This window comes from Aphelocoma coerulescens, chromosome 6 (assembly GCF_041296385.1).
Source record: "Aphelocoma coerulescens isolate FSJ_1873_10779 chromosome 6, UR_Acoe_1.0, whole genome shotgun sequence".
NCBI classification, from domain to species: Eukaryota; Metazoa; Chordata; class Aves; order Passeriformes; family Corvidae; genus Aphelocoma; species Aphelocoma coerulescens.
This window is the reverse complement of record NC_091020.1, coordinates 22,038,515-22,061,605: the sequence shown is the minus strand read 5'-3', so window position 1 is coordinate 22,061,605 and position 23,091 is coordinate 22,038,515. Positions and strand designations below refer to the sequence as shown.

The 23,091-nt window shown below is 37.7% G+C and overlaps 1 protein-coding gene across 3 annotated transcripts in view; it reads left to right on the top strand.

Annotated features, from left to right (window-relative positions):
* KNDC1 (kinase non-catalytic C-lobe domain containing 1) overlaps positions 1-23,091 on the top strand; it is a 96,215-nt gene that overhangs the window by 11,231 nt on the left and 61,893 nt on the right. The gene's annotated exons all lie outside the window — the stretch shown is intronic.

The following is a 23,091-nucleotide window of genomic DNA, read 5'->3' as shown; positions in this document are numbered from 1 at the left end:
TGCCAGAACCTGTATTGTTTTAAAATCTGCACAAATCACAGGCTGTTTATTGTTGCTCTCAAATTTAAATATGGCCTGGGTGGTATTTGGTGGGGCTCTCTTTAATCTCTATTTTTATAATATTCAGGCATACAAGAAAATATTCTTTTTTTTCAAGACTTAACTTGGAATTTAGTTTGGTATTTGTTGCATTTTGTCAATATAATCCCTTTATAATATTTTTTTTCTCCCAGAAGAAATCAGGCATAGATACATTATAAAGTTCTTCTCAAGAAAATTCTGCAATCTATAATTTGATCTTGTATCTGAGATATTGTATTTTCAGTTCAGGAACTTTTATACAAAAAAAATGCAGTGTTTCAGTCCATTAGTTGCTCACTTTAGTTTGACTCAGCTTTAACTGGATTGAACATTGCGCTAATGAGATAGATTGGAAATGGCCTTCAGTAGAATGAATGATTTGATGATCTCTACTAATTTGCTATAGGACAATGACCACATTAAGGAGATGCATTTTTTCTGGCCTAGAAACGACTTCAGGCTATGTACTAATGGGGGAGGAAAAAAAAAACAAAACTGGCTCCTATGCTTTTTTGATATCCCTTGTGCAAGTATGTTTTTAACATACACAAAGAGAATTCTTTACAAAGAGCACTTAATGTGCAGATTTACATTACATATATATGTCTCAACTTTCTTTCACTTTTCCAACTTGTTGCTCTCATTATAACAGAACCTGCAGCTTGTGTTTCATTTCAAACTACTGTTTGTAGAATCGAGTTTCAAATCTTCCCTCTAATCATCTGAAGAGTCTTACCTCTCTGGCTCTGTAGTATTTAACAGGAAAAATTCTGCCTTGCTAGAAGGATGGATCAAATACATCCTTTTTTTCTCTTTTCACCAGCAGTTAGATTAGAATGAAATGACCCTGACTAAAATGCCAGTAGTTCCCTATCAGCAATGAAGTTGCACCACCAATGAAAATAGCTAGCAGTAGGAGAAAAACCTGGCATGGACAGTGTTCATCTATAACAAGAGAATTCCCAGCAGGTTTCCAGGCCAGCTTCCCCAAAGCAGGCACTCAGCAGTGTACTCCCGTGCAGTGAAGGCTTCCAGCAAGCTCCTTCCCAGACAGATTGCACCAGCAAGCTAAGCACAGGGGTCCCTCAAAGAGACTGCTGTGGAGGTCAGCAAGGAGGGATAAGAAAGGGTGAGGCGTGGTCGTCCTGAATTTATAACCAGTCTATTTGAAGATGTGACTTGCAAGAGTGCTGAAAAATTCTCCTGTGTGTTAAAACATACACGATTTCCTGTGGGAGTTGTTCACAGCCCAGAACATTATATTCAATAAAAGCTGGCATGGGGTTGGAAGGAGAAGAAGATGCTGTGAAGAGGGTATTTCAAAATTTCTATTGTTAACTAGTCTGTATTTGAACATCAATTTGATCACCTTAAATTACATTTTCTGTGTGTGAATCATGAAGTGGCTTTTAGGTCAAGCTAATCAGAACAGCTACAACCACCTTCTTGCTGTCCTACAGGGTCTCATTAACCTACACAGAAGAGGAAACCTGCCACTTCTCACTGTGTTTCATTTAATTTCTGCTCAAGTAACCAGCCTATTTCCACTTGTCTAAGCTGTCACAAGAAAAAAAAATGAGCCTGAAACATTAGGTTTATAAATATTCAATATGACATGCTTATTTTTTTTTTTCTTTTGATACATAAGGCTGTGTCACAAGGAAGTCCCATTTTATCTCCAGAACTGACCAATACTGAAGGTAGTCAGGATGCCACTATTTACTAATATTTTAGACCTCAACATCTGCTTGTGCCTAAACTGGGTGTCACAATGGACAGGCAGTGTCGGATGTTGACCTGTTTACCATCAGCTGAAATCTGTACCACGTACTTTCACTGACAAACCTGGCTTTTAGAAGAGAAACAGGCTGTATTTCATTAAGCAGTCGGAGCATTTAAAGTACTAATCTTTACTAATTACAGCTATTTAAATGTTAGGTATCTAAATCAAGCTTATCACTTACAGAGAGATAACAACTGACCTTACACGCAAAAGACTTTGAATCAAAAATTTGTCTATTCCTGAGATAGGCAGGACTTGCCGCCTTCTTTGAAAGCTTTGTTCTCTCCACTGTCTTTAAACACAACCTAGCAAATGGCTCGTAGCTAAGGCTGACTTCCAGATGGCTGAAGCAGATGAGACAAATCCCACCTTTAACGAGATAGTGCCTACCTGGTCCCACCCCTGCTTATCAGATACTCCAACAGTTTATTCAAAAGGCATTTCACTGACTCTTCCCTCTTTTACTGGCAAATCACAGTTTGAGTCATAACTGTACCCATCAAAAATGGGTTTCTGTGACCTCATTTTAGCTTATTTCTTCTCATTTCAACATTAAATAAATAAGTAAGCAAGAAGCTCTTTTTTCCAGCCTGTCTTCACAGACTCCAAAAGCTCATCTGCAAGTTTGACTAGGGCTGAATGGATTATTCAAAGCAGGCATGTTTGCCACTTGGAAGGGGATTGTTTTGGTTCTGTTCATCAGAACAATAGTGAGATGAGAATCCAAATGTGCTCACTGTGGGTGCCTGTAATGCCTTTATTCATATGCATTGCTATAGTCACATTTTGTCACATGGACCCTGCATGCCAAGAGTGAATCATCTTGCATTCACTAATTAAGGTATTGTAGGGACACTTTCTCATTTGATAACCTTTTCCTGTGTTATCAACTTAATAATTTAAAGGCAAACTATCTTTTGCCATCTTCTTGTAAATGCATAGTAATATATAAACAACAGCATATTTGAAGTCTGTAAACTTTCATAGTTATTTTTTTGTCAAAGTACATGACTCCATTGGCCATTTTGAACAAAATGAGCTCTCTTGTGACTAATTTCAGTTTACTGTTTCTTAGTTTTACTCAAGTTGGATTGTCATTTAAAAATAATGCTAATTTTTCTTTCTTTTTTTTTTTTTTTTTTTACAATAGATTAGTAATACAAAACACTTCTGGAACTAAAGCAAACAAATTCTTTCTTTTATTTTAGTAGCATCCCACATTAAAGTTCCCTATTGCTCCTGTATGTTCCCTCAGTTGTGATACAAAAGACAGGATGACAGATATACAGGAACAAGTGATTTTTCTCCATGGTCTCATGGAAGTTCCTGTGTGAATGGTTCAAAATGATCACAAGGTAAATCGTGCAAGGCAGAGAAAGGCTGGACAGTCTGGAGAGATCTCCAGAATCTCCCCTGTTTATGTTTAAGGAATAGCTGTGCTGTTTGTCTTTCTGAGGTGTGATTAGTGGGTTCCTGGAGCAGGTACATCCAGTTCCAAAGGCAATTGTGCTGCCACGGGCATATCTTCATGCCACCTTCTCTTCTGCAATGCACAAGAATTTAGGCACATGGACTATTTCTCTATGCTGAGGGCAAGGCCCTGCGCTTTCAGCATCTCCTTAAGCAAAAGGATACTGTAGACTGGTGTGCATGCTTGGATCAAGGCCCAGTCTCAGATGGCAGTTTAGTATAAATTATTTTAACCTTGATCAGGAAGCAGCAGACAGACTCACATGGTCACCTAGCTCCTCCATCCTGCTGGCACACAGCTGCTCTCTGTGCCGTGCCATCCAGACACACGTTCAATGTCTGGCTGCAAAGCAAACCCTGGGGAACACTTACACAGACTTTGAGTGTTCAATCTTATCCCAAAGAGTTTCTTTTAAAGTAGGTGAAAATTAATGAAGATTAAAATGTCATGCTGGAGTGGGAACACTTCCTGGTTCCATCACAGTCACACAGTGACGAAGGCTTGTCCATTCCTGTGTGTTTGAGAAGATGGGAAATGGTGTAAGAGGCAAAGGTAACCTCAGAGCGAAGCCAGAAAAAGGCATTTAATATTCCTGCAGTCTGTCTAGCAAAATACCTTGTCCTGAGACTGCTGTGTAAACTGAGAATAATGTGCTTCATAAAAAGAATTTTATTTTCATGAAATATATTTCTGTGATGAACAGGATCCCTTTTATTGGTTTGTTCATGTGTTTCTTCCTAGTTTGTTTTTCTTGTAAAAATTTTGGCTTGATGGGAGAGAAGGGGGCTGCCTCCCGGCCCCATCCTGGCTGCTGCAGCTTTCTGGGTTGGGGAATGAGACAGCTTAGGGTAAGATACTGTGACCCTTAGAATGATAGAGTCTTAAGCCTGGAAAAGACCTCCAAGGTCATCAAGTCCAGCTGTTAACCCAGCATCACCATGTTACCACTAAAACATATCCCCAAGTGTCACATGCACACGTTTTATGAACTTCCAGCAATGGTGATTCCACATCTTCCCTGGGCAGCCTGCTCCAATGCCTGGCCACCCTTTCAGTGAAGAAATATTTCTTATATCTAATCTAAACCTTCTCTGGTGCAACTTGAGGCCATTTCCTCTTCTCCTGCCACTTGTCACATGCGAGAAGAGCTCTTGCTACAACCTCCCTTCAGAGAACTGTAGAGAGTCATAAGATCTCAAAAGCACCAAATTCTCTAATTGCACCAAATGTTCACAGAATGCAGTCTGGAGCTGGCACAGATTCACATGTTATGTGTGGATAATTGTAAACATTGGCTTTAAAATGCTCAACAATTATTTTTATAAGCATGTTTCACATGGCTATGTAATGGACAAATATTCAGGCCTCTAGTCAGACAGTAAATTGAAAGAAACAAGTAGGTATCTTCATGAGCCAAACCTTCACCCTCCTTATAAATGAAAACATTTCTAGTGTGTGAGGGTTAAAGAAACTGAATTTACCCTTCTGCAAAGGCTAGCTTAAGGTTCATGCATTATTTAAGTCATACCCTATTTTAAGGTTTTAGGTGAAATTTAAATGACTTATCAGCTTTAAGCTGTATTTTCCCCTTAGAGAAGCAATCTATATGCAAAGAGTAAATCATAGATACATTAATTTCTTTGGTACACAACTTCAATAAAAAATGGAGGATTTTATGTTTTGTGTTTTGAACCACCTAGAAAGCACTGAAAAAAGCCCAGTGCATCATTGAGACACTATCTCTGCTCCTAAGGATGAAGGTAATGCTCTGTGACACTAATGTATCCTTGCACCATCTGCTTTTTCAGTCAATAACACTCAAAGCTGTTCCTTTCAGAATTCATTCATTTTAAATGTTTAAATTTTCTGTGGAAAGTATATAGATCATGGAGATTTTTTTATATGTGTTTTCAATTATGTTGCCTTTATATGTTTTAAAATCAAAAAGGACAAAACCATATAATGACAAGTGAGAACTTAGTTGTGCAAAATTCTTAAAATAAGCTTCTCTGTTTTATGAGCTATTGCTGATACAGAAAGATACAAATCCTCTAGGAGCAATGTATATTATTCAGTAAGTCTGTCTGTATGTTTAAAAGATCTGAAAGGGGGAAACAAAGTGCTCAATATTTCTTTTTCAATAAAATTCATAATGAAGTAAAAACTCAGGATGGGCTGACAAACATAATAAAGAGTTTCATGATTCTTAGGTCTGGGAAGCTGATGTGTAAACTGTAACCTAGCACTGAATAGAGCTGTTCAAACACACAACTGTGGGTGTCAGCTCAAATCACATCCAAAGTCATCTGGGGAAAGACGCGGAACACTAAAGAGTTATTCAGGGATGTGTTAACTTCTCAGTCGCAAAACTTAAATGTCCTCATATTGAATCTTACCCACCAATTCTCCTTGGAGATTAAGAGATCCATCAAGTCTTTATGGATGCAGCAACATAACCTGTGGTACTAGAGGTAATGTCTTCTTTGTCTGCCCTGACTGAGGACAGGTATGGTTTTTTGTCACAAATCTGAATCTATTTCCTTAGCAAAGCCTTCGTCACTACCAGTTTATGTTACAGGAGTTTCCTCCACTTGCTGATAAAAACACTGAAACCAATTAAGCCATGGAAGAATCCAGCAGTCCTCCTTAGGGGAATTTTATGCTAGAAGTCTATTAAGACATATATGGTAAAAATCAACTTTTGTAGATGCTCCTGATATATTCTGGCCAGACATCTAGTAATCTGTGTTTTTTAATATTAAGTATTTATTAGTAAAGGCAAGTGTGCCAAAGCAACTGTGAGCCTAAGGAGGTCTTCTGTGCACAAATTTTAATGTATGACAGGGAATGCATTTGCATGGAAAAAATTGAAAGAGACACCAGAGGAGTTACTGTGTAATGTGAACAGACAGAGCAAAAGGGCTACATGACAATCCAGAGAAAGAAAGAGAACTGTCAGATAAAATCTAAAGGTGGAGCAATCACTGCCTTGGGACTGTGTTTAACTCCATCAGTGCCATGCCAGGGTGAGTTCCAGGATTTATTATACAGTTTGCATTCATTTTCCTGTATGTGCCAAATTGCTACATCCTAGATAATTGTGGTTAGAGACAGACCTCCTCTCCAGGTTTTTCTAACATAGGCAGTACAGTCATACACAAGCAAAGGATTAAAGCAGATAAAGGGCAGGGAGAATTTTAGAATATGTATTTTGCCAGTTTCTTCAGAAGACAGATTAAGAATTCATGGGAAAGGAATGTTAGAAATTGCACTCCATTTCTCCACTGGTCAGTACTCACAAGCTGTATTCAAAGGTCTTGTTGAGATTCACCAATGAGCAAGTTAATAAAAAATAGATCCTGGGTTTCTTGTTCTCATGTGTAGCTGATGCCCTGGGAGATCTTTCTCAAACTGTGATGTGAACTGGCAAGTGGGCTGCCAAGAGTGAGATGAAAGAGCATGACAGAGACTCCAGAGTATGGTAATAGTATTCTAATCCCAGCCACACTTACACTGTTATTTTATTTATTATTTGTTACATACCTGGGGTATGCTTAACACATTGCAAGACTAAAGGAAAGATACTTCTCTTGTGCCTTAATGCATTTTGCAGTGAAACACACAACTGTGCCTTTTGTGAGAGCAGGGAGGCAACCTTCTGTATTTCTGAGACACAAGCCCTTTGGAAGCAGGAGTTATTGTAATTCAATAAATTCTACCTGCAACTTCTGTGAGAATGACTGAATAAAATGTTCCAATTAGATTGTTTTTCATGCAAAGCTGGGTTTTTATCTTTTTATTTTCCCCAGAAAGATCACTTTAAATTTTTCACACAAATGCCGTTAATGAGAGATCCTTCAACATCCCACTCATACTTCTGGAAATATGTATCCCATGTCTGGCCTACAGAGATGGGATGCACTTGACGTCTCAGATGTATTTTATAACTCATTTCTCTCTGATATGTCATAACCATAATGCAACTTGTTAAATGGTGATTTTTCAGATCTTAGCAAGCCCTTCCTTGATGGAAATTGGGGGTTTTATTTATTAAGAAACATTCTCACTAATTAACAAAGGTGGGCCAGATGGAGCAGGTTCTAAAATAAGGCCATTTTATGACTCTGATTCTACTAATGGTACTTAGAAAAGGAAGTCATGTCTTCAAGGGGTTGTGTGCTTTGAATTACAGCATTTTATAATCCTCTATGTTACTGTCCCTCCAAAGGTGCAATTTTTCTGTGTATTTGCTAATAGACATTTGAACTAATGCAGAAACAGTCCTCTGGTAAATCACACCTTTCTCAAGTGATTACCTGACTGGAATCACTCCCAAAGGCTGAAATAGCCACAAGCATGACACACACATTCTCTGTCAAGGGACAAATCAAATTCAGACTTCAAAACTGAGGTTAGGGGACAGCATGTATAGCCTAGTCCATATAAATTACCAACAGATGTATTTATAACTTTGTGTGTATGTATGAATAGATTATTTATATCTTTTTACTCCCAGCAATGGGGTTGTCGCATAAATATAGATGGACAACTGCTCCATGTGTAGTATAAATTGGCTGAAGTCAAGGTCAAGGATGACAAGGGATATATACATATACTAATGGAATCATTTTGTTCTTTTCAACCTCTTGGGTGTTTTTTTTCAGCTTTCAGGATAGAAAAAGCCTCTTCCTTTAGCTTCTCCAGACAAACTGGGAAGATTGTCATATTACCCATGAGTAGTAAAGATTTCTGCAAGGCAACCTGGATGTTAAAGCAATGAGGAGAGTTTGCTGTCATGCTGACCAAAGCCTAAGTGCTGCCTAGCTCAGAACTGCAAAGATTTCATAAGGTCTGTGGTCTCTTTAAAATTTATCATTGCAAAAATAGCACAAAAATATCTACCAACTCTTATTCATAAATCTGATTTGAGTTTAATAAAAAGGAAATAATCCAATGGTGATGTAATTTGAGTGAAGTGTATGCAACGATACATAATTTTATCTTGGTGCACTTGCACCATTCCTTGCACCTGAATGTGTGCTTGTGCTTTCCACATAAAACAGTAAACATGGGATTTCATGGCAAGTTTGGCCTATGAACATGAGGTCTGCCTGTTGTTTTGTTTGAGCAACATCTTTGAGAACAGGTACAGATAAATAGGAAGGGAAGCAAAGATAAAGCACAAAATAATCCAAGATAAAGTAGAAAATGTTCATATAGTAAGACTTTAAAGAAAACTGAGGACAGAGAATCTTTGGTGCTGCCTGAAAGCATCTCAGAATTGGAAGAGGACAATCCCAAATTTTGGTGAACTTAACTACTGTCCTGTTTCAGGAAACATGACTTTTTCACTGTTCTTAATAAATAAACATGACAGCACAAAGGTTTAATTTGATCTATGTTTCCTAATCAAAATTATATGAAAGTTCCATATAATGACTGATTGGTTCAAGAATGAGTCATGAGGAATATTTGTTCAACAAATCTTAATTTCCGTTCTCCAGAACTTTTACGCTGATGATTTTTTTTTTTTTTTTTGGAAGGACAATTATAAATTCATTCCTTAGTGTCTTACTTGGAGGCAGGCAGGTCAATACTACATATTTATATTTAAGCCTCAACTGAGAATATAGCTACATTTCCCAATCCTGTTATAACATGCTAATAGCTGGGCTCTTTCAGAGAAAACTTAATTAAATAGTTCCCTAGATGCACTAAGTTAAGCATTAAAACAACTAGCGTGACATAAATCATTTAACAACCTTTACAAATGCATTTTCCCCCTACATTTCCATGTGTCTGTGTCTCACTTTTACTCAGAATCACCTGATTAAGTTCCAGGAAATTCAGAGCCCAGCCATGCATTCTGGGTTCAGAACATACAGATGGTTGAACGTAGAGATTTGACAAGGATTGAGTGGCAGTTTGTTTATTATCCCAGGTTGCAGCTGTGGTGGGCAGGTAAATGCCAGCAGGAAGAGCAGGATGGGAGTTTCAGTGTGCTTGTGCACAAAAAGCTCAGGTCAAACAATACATTCGCACACCTTTAACACACGAATTCTATTCCATCCTTTTATTATTGTGGTGGCTGATATTACTTCATTATGTCTTGGTAATTTGTCATCCTTGGCATTCACGGCACTTCATCCACTCTGTAGCGCAGCCCTTCTTCTGCATTTGAGGATCAGCCAGGGCTTGATGGAAGTGGGGCTGTCTTACCACCCTTGGCCAGGGAGGTGATGATGTGTGAAATGTTGTCCTTTACTGCAGGAGATAATGCTCTGGCACTGGGCTGCCCTGGGAGGGAGGGAGCCCGGTGTAGGAAAGTTCCTTCCCTTTAAGTGAAGGAATTAAGATGCAGCTTTTCCTCTCAGGTTTGGTTGCTGGATGCTATCCAGGACTTCTACTTTACCAGGACTGAAATGTTAAATTCTTCTCTTTCGGCGGGGATTTATTGTGAAAGGTTTTCCTTGCAAATTCTGTTCTATTGTCCTGCAATTCTTCACTTGTAATGTTCTCAAAACCTGGTCTAAAGGTAACATTTTATGTATCACTAGGAATATGATTTATCTTATAAAGTAAAAAGATTGAAAACCCTTGAGGGGCAGCAGGGTCTGTTATAGAGTTCCGTGACAGTTACTGACATTGTTGCTCCATAAAGATGAAGGAGCAACTTCAAATGCGGCACATGCTGTTCTTTGATGGAAACACTGCTGTATTCAAGTCACTTCAAAACACCTGAACAGTATCAGGAAACTCAACTCTGACTTTAAGTAACCCACTGGGTATCTAAGGAGGCTGACAGCCCTGATTTTCTGATTAATAACTCAACTTAGTTTCACTGCCCACATTGTGGTTACATAACTCATGGCAGCACAGCATAGCACCCATTGCAATTAATTTAGTTAGATGTTAATGAAAGCTGTGTTTCAATGCTGTTGGCCATTTGCCATAGTATGAAGAAATGTAATATATAATGCAGCACTTTATGACATAATTCAACCAAAGAGCATTTCTCCTGTCCTATGATCACTGAATCACAGAATCGACTAGGCTGGAAAAGACCTTTGAGATCATTGAGTCCAAGAAATATTCAGTTTCATTCCCAAATACACAGACCTGTGCAGGTGAGCAGTCACATGCACAATAAAACAAGAATTACTTTTGGAATATTATTTAAAATGAAATGAATCTACGATTGGGTGTGTTGGTTTTTTGCTTGTGTGTTTGTTTTTGGTTTTGTTAATTAAAAAAAAGAATGGTATTGACAGTCCACTATTAGTACAGATGTTGTCATGAAACAGCTGGAAACTGCACTGAGTTTATGCAGCTATAGTATATAACACATTCTTGTTACAACTTTCTAGATTTTTACTAGTTATGCTGATGTTGTATTAGACCATTCTTCTACTGCATTGGTTTTTTGCTTTTAGAGTCCCAGTAATAAATAGTTTGCCTGACATAGCAGAATTTATTTTCTGAGTTTGGTTACTCATGGTCTGCACCACTTTCCTGAAAAGAACATTCTCTTTAACTTGACTGTTACTATCTCCCTTGTACAAAGCAAATCATAGTGAAATTACACTTAGAGAATGTATTTGCAGGTGGAATTCCCTAGTTTCTAATAGATAACTAAAGGCATTTAAGTCCATTGACCTAAGAAAGAATATTCTGGCAAGCATCTGTTATGACAATGCAATATGATGACTTGATGATTTACTGTGGAGGGAGGCAGATCACATGCCACAGTTACTTGTGATCCCAGCCATTTTATTTAGGGACTTTCATGCTGCTCTTAAAAGACTGAGGCAAAGAGCTAATTTCATGTCCAGCTCTTCACAGAGATGTTGATGCAACAAAATTGATTGGAATGCATTCCTTCTGACACTGCACTCAAAAAGCAAACTATTACTGTGGAAAATAGCTTTTGTAAAAAAGTATATTTTGGAAAAGAACTTTTCTGGTCAGCTTTTCTGTCCAAGCAAACCCTTCTGATGAGGTTGTTGCCATATAGTAACACTCTGGTTTTGATAGGAAGCAATTTCCTTGCTGCTGATCAAGCAATGTTTTGCAAAAAATCCTTGCATATACTTTTACATGGCAGGTGATGTTGAAGAGGAACCTTTATAAAAAAATAAATTTTTACTATTAATTCCTCCATTTTCTGAGCAAAAGCGAAAGCAGTGGTTAAGCTTTGATCATGACACTCTAAAGAACAAGAGAAACATACCAGTCTACACATGTATTAAGGGTTGTGTGACAATTTGTCACTAGATAAATTACAGTTTTATAATGAACAAAATACATTTTTCATAATCTGAAAGATGCTTGGAAGTTTTTAGAGGAAAATTTATCACCATATTAAGTAGCAGACAAAGCAGAAGAGGAGAGACTATCAAATGAAGCAAGACAGAGCTCCATTATGTAAGATATCTAAAATCTCTGCTCTATCTGACATAGTGAGGAAAATGATTCGACTTTTCTGACTGACCTTTTTCTCACTGAAGTTGTATGACTTTTTTAAGTATAAAAGGAAAATTTGATTAAATTCATGGAAAGCAGCCAACCTATTATTTAATATTCCACATGACTGGATAATATTATTGATGGATAATATGCAATTTGTTGGAATATAGTACAGAAACTCATGCATATATTTCCACTTATATGTGCAATTCACTGAGTAAATTAATTTTCTTTGTTTTTATTATTTTCCATGTAGATGGAAGAGTAATTAGAAATTAAGAGAGATAGCATGAGGTACAGGGTTTTTTTCTGTAGAACTGTATTTCTCTTTTCTAATTTTGTAAAACTCTTTCAAAAATATGTTGGGAAACTACTGTGAAACAAGAGGGTATACTGATGGATTCACAATAGCATCTTCAAAATAGAAGTCCATTGAGCTAAGAAAGAATAGAAATATTCAAAATAGAATAATGATAAATTATTCAAAATAATTGAAAAATAGATATTCAATTCTTCAAAATAGAAAAATGATAAATAATGTTTCCAAAACCTAACTGCAGTATACCTTAGAGGTTTCTGAAATTAATTTTCAAATAAAGAAAAATTCATAAATCTTGTAATTTTTGTAAGAAAGAATTTATAGTATACTCCCCTTAGATGCTGTAAAGAATTTTGAACGTAACAAGTCCTGAGGAAAACCTTTGTCTTTCAAATGAATCCCAAACTGTTTCCTTGTCTATGTTACAGGACTGCTAATTTTTGTTGAGCATTTTTTTGAAAGGTGCTTATTCTACTGTTCTCTGCCCATTAGCTCTTCTGTTATTTTTATTAAAATATAAACAAAAAGAGTTACTTTAATATGACCACATAGCTCTAATTTGTCTTTGTGATTTCCACATTGTGCAAATTTCCCTATTTACAACCAAAATTCTAAGTTTACAACCTCATTTGTCTATTTGGTTTTCAAGGTGTGAGAGTATTTCTTAGGCAGATTTTCCCCTTATTCGCAGTAGCAGATTTTTAGCTATTGTCTCACAAGCTATGCTGCAGTGACACACAGCTTCAGAAGGGCACTGAGACCCCACCAACTTGCAAAGTCTGACGAATATTTTCGTACTGACTTGGTAAATGAGTCACAACCTTTGTGAATTGCCTGAGGGCACAAAGCAATTTAAGGGAAGAGTCATTTCGAGAACTCATCTTTCCAAGACTCCTGTTCTCTGTTCACTAGTTAACAAGGGTTTTTTTGTAATCACAGTAAAATGCTGATTTCTAAAAGTGAGGAAGGATCACTCTGTACATGCTGTGTTCATATAGTCTTCCTTAAGCATATGCTACTGACCACTGGCAGAGACAGAATAACTGAACTAACTGAATCTCTGATGTGAGATGGGTCATCAGTTTTTATATTTAGCAAGAGACCTCATATTCCTCCTCAAGTAGCTGGAGGTAAAATATTATTTCGTTAATATGATTAATATGTGTTCATTGGGTATAGGGAGGATCTGCACTTCACCCAGTTCTGAGGAGGCCTGGCAAGACCTTGTTGAGCTTTATGAACAACCACCTTCTACATCCCTAACAAATGTCTTTGGGAAAACTAGGGTAGGAGAGTAAGGGAGGCTGGGAGAGGAGTTCAATACTACTTTTTGAAACTTTCAAGAGCAAGCTACAAGAGCTCTCTCAGTTTCAGTCTTACATCTCTTCCGTCATGGTCTGGAGATACACAAGTGAAATTTAGATTAGACTGGAAATGTGGAAACAATTTGGCCAGTGATGCATAAAGAACAGAAACCAGTTCTCCCTTTCCTATCCTCTTCTGCCAAGACAGAGACTAAAGAGCAAATCATCTCTACTTCCCTTATTAAAATATGATTCCTAATATTCAAAGGGAAGTCATCTATAGGATACAAAGGCACTGTTAAAACATAGGTAGTTTAGAGGGTGGCAGAACATCTTATGTAAGGCTAATGGAAATGCAATACAACAAAGGATTTGTTGAAAAACAGGGAAGTTTTAAAGTAGACTTTTTTCAGCTGTTCTTTTCACACAGCGCCTGTTGCAACTGTGTGTTACAATAACATAAAATTGCTGTCATTAATAGTATGGGCCTATTTTGCCTGCAGAATTCGGCTCAGCAGGATTGATCCTTATTAAATCGCAGAAAACATTAAAATAAACTCCGGGTATTGAGGTAGCTAACCTGGATAAAGTTTTAAAACCATGACACAATGTTGAAGACAATGTAACATTGGAAAGTAGAATACCTAGAGTAGACATGACAGAAGAAATTGAAGTCTATCCTTTAGTTATCAAACAAACAAACAAAGACCCCAGCCAGTCACTGAGACTGTTATAAAAATGCTGTCAAATCAATAAAAGTCGCTTTTCCCCTGGTTTTTTTTCAGGCTGGCTGAGGCCTAAACAAAAGACTTGTGATATCCCAGCCCAGTTTCTCTTTGACTTTCTGTAAGTTGCAGAAAAGTAGGTGAGTGAATATCCCATTTTTGTATTATTTCACTGCAAATCTTTAGAACTGGGAGGTATATGTTTGCAGTGCTATCAAACTGACACCAGTACTCACACCCAGTATGTCCTTACTGTCAGTGATGCTGGTGGACCTGGCATTCACATCTGTTGGCCATCATTACCCTGATGCAGTGCATGGGTGAAACAAGATGACTTGGGTCCTTTCTCTGAGCTCCCAACAGCATCCATCCCCAGACAGCCAGGATTCATGCACAGCTTGACCTCCCCCAGCCTATGGCAATAGTAAGATGTTTTGTGCCATGTTGTGAGAATGCTCTGGTCGCTCTTTAGGAACTGACTGCTCATGATTCCCTAAATGGGGGCATTGCCATTGGAGTCACAATTATGGTTTCCTACTGGATTTGGTAAATCCCATGTGGAGGCAAAGAGTGATGTCATCACCTGAGTAAACAAATATGGAATTCCACTGAACTGAGAAATAGGTTCTGTAATTTTATTGGAATAAAGGATGATGGATGATCAAAGCAGAGGTATCCAAGAGGCACATATATGTCAATGCAGAAGACTCTAACAGAAGAGAATAGCACACTATACTCAAGTTCATGGAAATTCCTTCTTTGTGAAAGAAAAATACTATTATTCTCAGGATTAGAACATATTTTCCCAAGTTGAACCTACAGGGAATTTCATTCCTTTGATTACACTGTCCATTTTCATTTCATGATTACTCAAAAAAGCCATGATTAGATTCTAAGCAGAAGAAGGATAGGGAGCAAAGACAGGGACTGAAAACCGGTCAAATTAGGAAACATGTGGAGCAAGTTTGTTGAGTGAATATCTGTTTCACTCCACTCTTGCTGATGATGAACAGGAACTGCAACACTGCTTCTCTCCCAGGGCAGTTGGCGCATGTTCCCATAGCTGCAGCCAGAGGGTTGGCTCCCAAGGAGCTTTGTTAGCAGCATGGCACTAAGGGCAGGTATTACAAACTCTGCCGGGTCACAAATAATGCTTTCTCAGATGAGAAAAAAAATGGCAAGAGATCTTCACAGATATTTCTTACCCACAAACTCACCTTCTCCCCTCCTTCAAACAGAGAAGCAAGGTTCATTTTTCCTTAATGCATTGTATAGTGGGGGTTGAAACCTGCAGGTGCAAGGCATAGTGCTGTTATTATTACTTACTGTTACAAACGACAACACAGGGATTGCCATCAGTGAATCTGTCTCTCAGAGTTAGGTTTGAAATTTGCAGTCCTCAGCTATCTGGGTAGGTTTAAAGAATAATTTCTGTTATTTGTAATGTATGAAGCAATAAAATGCTACTGAGAATGATTAATAACCAAAGTGAAGATCAGACATTTCATCGATCTCAAAAGCCATTTATTGCAAGTATATGAAAGCAAAAGAGATTATTGCTATTATACAACAAACTATAAAATCAGAAAGGAGAAAAATGCATCTTTTTCTTCTTGCAGATGATGAAAAGGTATTCTGTACTTTTCCTCTCTGCTGGATTTTCCATTGGAAACACATGCTGGAGGCAGAAGTGGGATCAATAACATCACAGACAGAGCTTTAAATACTGATTAAATGATCAAGGACAGATACGTTTGAGGAAAAGCTGAAAAACTGTTCACAGAAGCAGCTGGTGCAGAGCAGAAGTGACAGGACAGGACAATGAGGGTTTTGTGTGCAGATACGTTTGAATTTTTCTGCCTGGAATTCTGTGCTTGTTATATAACCTCTCTTGATTAATTGAGCCCCTGTGCCAGGTTGTTGGCTGCAGCTGAGGTATGTCTGGCACAGCCAAGGGGAACTGGCACACCAGGCTGCTGCGAGGTTTTACCCTGTTCCACCCGAGCCTAGGACACAATAAGCCATACGAATACTTGATGGCCTGGATGTTCCTGTGTTGCTTCTGTACCACCTGAAGGTTTCACACCAAACAAAATGTCCAGTACTTTGGCTTGACACTGGTCAAAGCAGTCCCACAAAAGTTCTAACTTCAACAGAACGCTCCTGGAGGCCACATCCTCTGGTCATGCCCAGACAGCCTTTTGCACAAGGTAAGAAAAAGAGTCATTCCACTGGTCACATGCCACGCTGACAACTACTGATGTCTGGGGGACCCAGAAGACATTAGGTGCATTAGGACAACTGGAATTTGTTATATTGAATATATAAGTGATTCTAGATTTGCATTTTTAGGTCCCAAGTGGAAGAGGTCTTATGAGGGTATTCAGAGAGAAGTCGTGGTGAGAAGAGTTTTCCCTTTATTCCATGCAGTAGTAAGGAGTGACTAGAAATAGGGAAGTCTAACTAGGGAAGCTTACATGCAGGTGAACTCTTTTTTGTTTGTTTTAACCATTTTTCCTGGCTGTACTCCTACAAATAAAACCAGGGTTTTATTTCAAGAAGGTGAATTTAAATAACTTATCTGTCCTTGTGAGGCAGATGAAAATTGGGGTGTATTGCCTCTGAGAGACAAGTAGCTGGCTCTTTCCTGCCTCTTGAAAGGTCTGCTCATGCAGACACCAATGCAGAGACCAAAAATTTCATGAAATCAGTGAAATCCTATGCAGTATTGGATGGAAGCACTACCTTGTACTCTTTCTGCTTCTACCTTGTACTCTCCTCTCTGCTTCTTCTTTATTGGATACTCTTCTACCTAACTGCTTGCTATACACAATCTTTCCTCTTTTTTTCCCCTTGGTATAAATCAACTATCTTTACCAAGAATTAAAATTTAGTGACATGTTATAGATTCAGATGAATCAATAGCTCTAATGGTTTGGAAGGGAGTTTTGCCCAGTTGATTAATTTGGATTATCAAATTCAGGAGACATAAACTGCAGTTCATGGGTTTTATGATGCCCAAGATGGCTTTGCCTTCATCCAGAAGGTAACTGACGATGCCTAATTAATGACAAATGTTTCAAACACATACTTGCCATAGCTACTATAGTCTTTAAGCTGAACTCAGCAATTTATTTTTCTTCCTGGCTCATTAAACTCTATTTTGAGCTCCCCTAATACACAGCTAATGATCATGTATTTAAGAGTATTTGCAAATCAGTCACCTCTGCCCTGAAATTAGTTCTTAAAAAGTCTAAAAATCTACAATCATGTAAAACAGAGTGCATATCAATCATTCAGGGCCTGTATCATTTGAAGGCTGGGGGGATATTTTCTCCATTCTCCTGATGAGATCTCTTGATAAGAGGAGCTCTTCTGGTAAAATCTTCTCTCCTCCTGCTAATCTGCATGTGCAATGTACAAAATTCAGTCTCAACTATGTTTTCAGGTTGTATTTATAAATTTTATGGCTAGAATCTGGGTATCAACTGCTTCTCCTCAGAGGAGCATTTCCCAGTATAAAGGAGTCCCCAGTGGGACAACACATAGATATTACTAATGTATCCATCAGCAAGCTATCTAGGCAGCAGTCACAAAATTGAGATTTGAGTAGTAAAAATAATTGATTTTTTTTCACTACAGTAGCTGAATTGAGAAGTTAGAAAAGAGTCTTAATTTAGGGTGACTGGAAATAGAAGTGTTGGGGTTTTTTTCTCAGAATGCAAAAAGGGCATTCACCTGTGTGTGGCATCAGGGTTCAAACTCAAAGCAGGCCTGCATAAAGGACTACTTCTTCTATCTGCCAGGAGCACATCCTACTCACAGCATTTGAAAGTTATCTTAGCAGAGGTCGCCCTTAGCAAATGCCCTTTTCCTCTTCAGTTGTGGCTATGTGAAAAATAAAAGTCTCTCTGGAACTATTTTGGAAATTAAATCTGCATTTTTAATAGCCTCAGTATGGCTCCTGCTGTGTTCTTCAACAAACATTTTCTGATACCCTGTATGAGATTTGCCTCAGTTTGTATGTAAAAAACCTCTGCTCTTCTGAGGTCAAATGACTTTACTGGATGATCTGTACCTTTGAAAGTTGCTCTGACTATCTTTGTTACCTATTGAAGGGCTTGGCAGAAAGATTGCGTTCAGCATTGTGATCTGAAATTGATTGGGATCAGACTCATTCTAATCAGCTCTGGCTCAAAGTAACATAACAGAGGGCTCTCTGCCAAGAACAGTCTGATCTCAGCTCCTGAGTGCTTCACAGTGAAGTACTGCAGCCCTTGGGCTTCCATGCACAGCAGTTTTTCTTCCTAGGTTAAGAATGTAGAACAGGTTGGTGGATTAGAAATGCTTTTATTTTGGAGGGCCTGTAAGGAATATGAAGAACAGCACTTGGTATGCTCCCAGGAGATTTGTGTTGTTTTGTCTTGCAGAGGTGGAATTTCTGAATGCCTTTCCAATTCAGTGTCAGAGAAAGAACTGCATTGACCCAAGTGTGCAACACAGTAGCTAAATCCTCACTGGAGACAAGTAGTCACAGCAAATCAAAAAGATTAAATAGTAAATATTGTATATTACCTCTGTTGCTAGTACAATGTGTTATCTATATTCTAGTTTGTCTTTATGTTTTATTGAGAAAGTCTCCCAGGACAGCCATGGTGATGTCTTTGGGGAAAGGAATAGAACAAAACAGACACTCATGGATTGCGTATCAGCTGTTGGGGACACCGAGTGATTGTTTTGGAGACATTAGGTCTTCAGGATGGGCTTTTCCTGCTGGCTTATTAACTTCAAGAGTAATTTAAACAATTCAGTTTGATTCACTGCCCCATAGATGGGAGACTGTCAGTGTTCTCCTCTCCAGCTGATAATGATCTCATAAATATTTAGAGGACAGCTTAAGGAAATAGCCAAATGTCAGAAATATAAGCAATCTCAGGGTGAGAATGCTGCATGCACTTAGTTAATTTTTATGTTTCTTTTATATTAATTTAAGTCTTAGTTAATCATGATGAGATGTTTCTCTGAAGGATGGTTGGTTCTACCCTGCATCTTATTTTCCAATATGAAATTGCCACAGGCACCATATTAGACTTTACTATGCACATTTTCTTTTAAAATTTCTTCTGTGCAACTTTTTCTTGTGTTTTCAAATGAATACCACTAAAATGAATTAAAAGAGCAAGGAGACCAACAGGTGTTATAAAGACAATATTGTGTTATGAAGACATTATAATGTCCAAACTAAAGCAGTTCAGACTCAATTGCAGAATGTTTTGCAATTATTGCATAATTGCATAATTGCATAATTTGGCTTTCCAGGTTTATGGCTTAAATTTCCATTTGGTATGAGACTCCTGAGTAATGTTGGAAGTTATTTTCATGATGTCTCCCTTTACCATGTGAAACAAGTATAGTGGACTCTACCTTGCAATACAAGCTCATTGTAACATACCAAGATGGTCATACAACACTCCAGAGTGATAACAATAGGAAGAATCCCATTACCAGTCTTTCCATATGTGTGAACACACACGTGTATATTTCTAGATAGGTACTGCCTATGACAAACCTAATAATCTAATTGAATTAATGAGACAATGACTCAGAAATTCCCAAATACCAGACTTAGCACTGGATTTATTTTGGACACATACCTCCTCTAGTCCTCATTTTCCAGTGGTGAAAAAAAAAGGTGTGTATGCATATCAGATGATTACTAGCTTATTTGTCCATTTGCATAAAAATAAAAACAATTTCAGTCTTTGATCTTGCATCTCAATGAGTTCTCTTCAAAGGAAATTATGCCATGACAGTTGTGCTTTGACTTCAATTTGGCCCAAATTATGTTCTTTACTTCTGTCTATCTCTGCATTTCAGCTGGTAGAGGGAGGTAATATCCAACTGCAACAGCATAGGATATTTAAAGAATGACAAAGTGGAGATGCCTAAATGCAAAGCACATTATTCTAAAGTAAATCCTGATGGGAGCTATCTATGCCTGGAGTGCCACCTAGGAGAGTTCATGTGAAAAGAATATAGGAATTGGAGATGCTGCTGCAGTTCATATGAAAATGGATTAGATGGCTGAAACATGTCCTGAGGAGAAGTGTCAAGAATCCTTTTATCATCTTTCATACGAAAACAAATGAAACTACTATTCGAACATGCAGTGAAATCAAAGTCTTTAGACAGTGGACATGTGAGACATTATGAAGATGAAAAAAGGCACATACCTAAAGAAATACATCAAGGGAAGAGACAGAAGAGGACTCTATCAAAAAGATCAGATCTCCTAAGCACCTGAGGAAATTATGAAATTAAGGTTTATCAGTTTATAAATACAATAAAAGCGTAGTGTAGTAGAAGAAAAATCATGTCTGAAATGGGGATTGAAGAAAATGCACTGTTAGGAAAAGATGAGGCGACAGAACAAAAGTATACATAAAGTGATAATCAGTAAAGAAATAGAACTGAGATTAAAAAATAAAAGACAGTGTTGGGGCAAAAGTGAGTGAATGTAAGTAAAGGCTGGAAATCAGAAAGTTCTGAACATGTAGGAGCAGGTAGAGTTTGATTACTTCTTTGAAAAGAATGATGGGACGTGTCTATAATGCCTGAAGACTGTGCTCCATGATTCTGAAGTTTACTCTTCTACCATTCAACCCCATGGAAAGAGAAGGCTCTGTATGGGTTTTGCCATACAGTAAGCACTCTATGCATGTAATTTTCGATCTTCTTCAGAATGCATGGCTAACTCACCCCTATTGCCTTTGTAAGATTCTGAAGTACCTGGAATACAAACTAACCTACCACTTCAGGCAAGCAGAGTTATGCTCCTCTATGAGTCATTGCAGTAATGGGGTCAGTTTAAAAATTGTAGTTCTTTACCTTTGAATTCTTTCAGGTTTTCAGTAGCAGCAACACAATTTGCTCTTTATTGCAATGCTTTCTCACTGCTGCCACAAAGGCAGCAGCAGTTGGCAACTGGCAGAAAGCATGTCACTGTCTTGAAATCCAAATAATTGCTAAAAGAAGAATGATAGTTTCATAGACTGTGAAAGTATTAAAACCCATGGCATTAAAGAGATCTCTGATTAACAGAACCCAAACAATTGAAAAGGATATAAGTCACACACACACAAAAACCCCAATTCTTTATACAGCAATCCTTCAATTCCCTCAGTTTCACCCAAACTAAATTAAAATGAGAACCTTCAGGCAAACTGCCATTAAACGAAAATTCTTAAAAGGAGAATGTACAATCTAATTATAGCGTAACAAATGTGTACCTTTCATCTACAAGGCTGGTACTCCAAATTATAATAGTCAATTATGATTACATAATCTATTAAAAAGAATAACCAAAGTGCTATAATGAAAAGGAAAAACCTACAAAAGAACACTAAAGACACCTCCAGTGGCTCAAAGTGATTTAACAGTAGTACCCTGTACAATTTCCTTTCTCATGTAGCCTGTATTTAGATTATGTTGCAGAGACAGGGATGCTGGCAGTCACTTCCTGAACTCTCAGGAATTCATTCTCTATGGCTTGTGCCATAGAGAATTATTTTTTATGATATCCCATGAATGCAGCTACCTGGAAGTAAAAGGCAGGCGGCTCATAACTAAATCAATAAATCAGTTAAAAGAAGTACTTCCTTTTATTTTGCAGGCTATTAATATATTTTTTTTAATTCCTTCCTTCCTTCCTTCCTTCCTTCCTTCCTTCCTTCCTTCCTTCCTTCCTTCCTTCCTTCCTTCCTTCCTTCCTTCCTTCCTTCTTCACAATTTTTTAATTATATAATGACACAATTAGAAAAAAAACTGTGAAATGCTAAAGCATGATCAAAGTTATGGACTAGTTTCTATTCTGCAAGTGAACAACTAGACCAGGGCCTTTCAAGCAGAAAAGATGAAACTAGGGGAGATATGAAAACTCTACAGTATCATAAATGTTAGAAGGGTGACAAACAAAGAATCTATCCACCACCTTTTTAAATACAAGAAGTTAGGGAGTTCAAATGAAACAAAGAATTTACTTTATGTGTGGGTCAGCTGAGGAATTTTGTAATAGGATATGGTAGATAGTAAACCTATTCAGACTCCAAAAGTGAATGAACAAATTCATTAAAGGAAAATATTCCAGTGTCTCTTGAACTAGTAGGCACTACCACTGCCTTAGGGACTATCTGAACTGTGATGCTCTGGAGGTTCTGAGAACACAGTATTTTACTACCTTGTTCCTGCACTCTTCTCTAGACATCTGCTATCAGCTGCTGTCAGAAACAGAAATCAAGTCAGCTACTTGGCTGCAAACACTCCTTATGTGAAAATTACAAACTGCCCTTACTCTAATGCATTTCCTACAAATTAGATACAGTTTAAGGGGAGCATGCTGCAACTGTGGGAGGACTGAAATCAGGTGTATTTGATCCATTCCCTCCACATTGTCTGTGATCATCACAAAACTCCATGTTGATTTAATGACTTTTTGGTCAAGAGTTTTCTCATGTAATATCTACATTATATCTGGATTTTACCTTTGCTTAGCTCTCCGTCTCTAATCTACTATTAAGAAGTCAAAATCTCTAATAATTTTGATTCCTCGTGTAATTGTTGCTAAAGAGATCTCAGTTCATGTTCAAAATCTAATTAGAGGTGAATGAAACCTCTCTCTGGTACTTTCATAGTAAAACCTGTTCCAACATCCTTTAATAAAACAATTTTAGTAACAGTATATTCGCTTCATCTATACTAAAAATTCTAATTTCTTTTCTGGCTATAGGATATTATTAGTGCAAAGTAATGTTTTTATTTCTGCCTTTTGAGAACTCTCACCTATGAGAACCTGATTTGTCTTCTATATATTTCTGTGTTTAATGTGATGCTCACCTGCATGTTCAGTCAACCTCCGACTCAGAAGTAAATTTTCACAGACATAT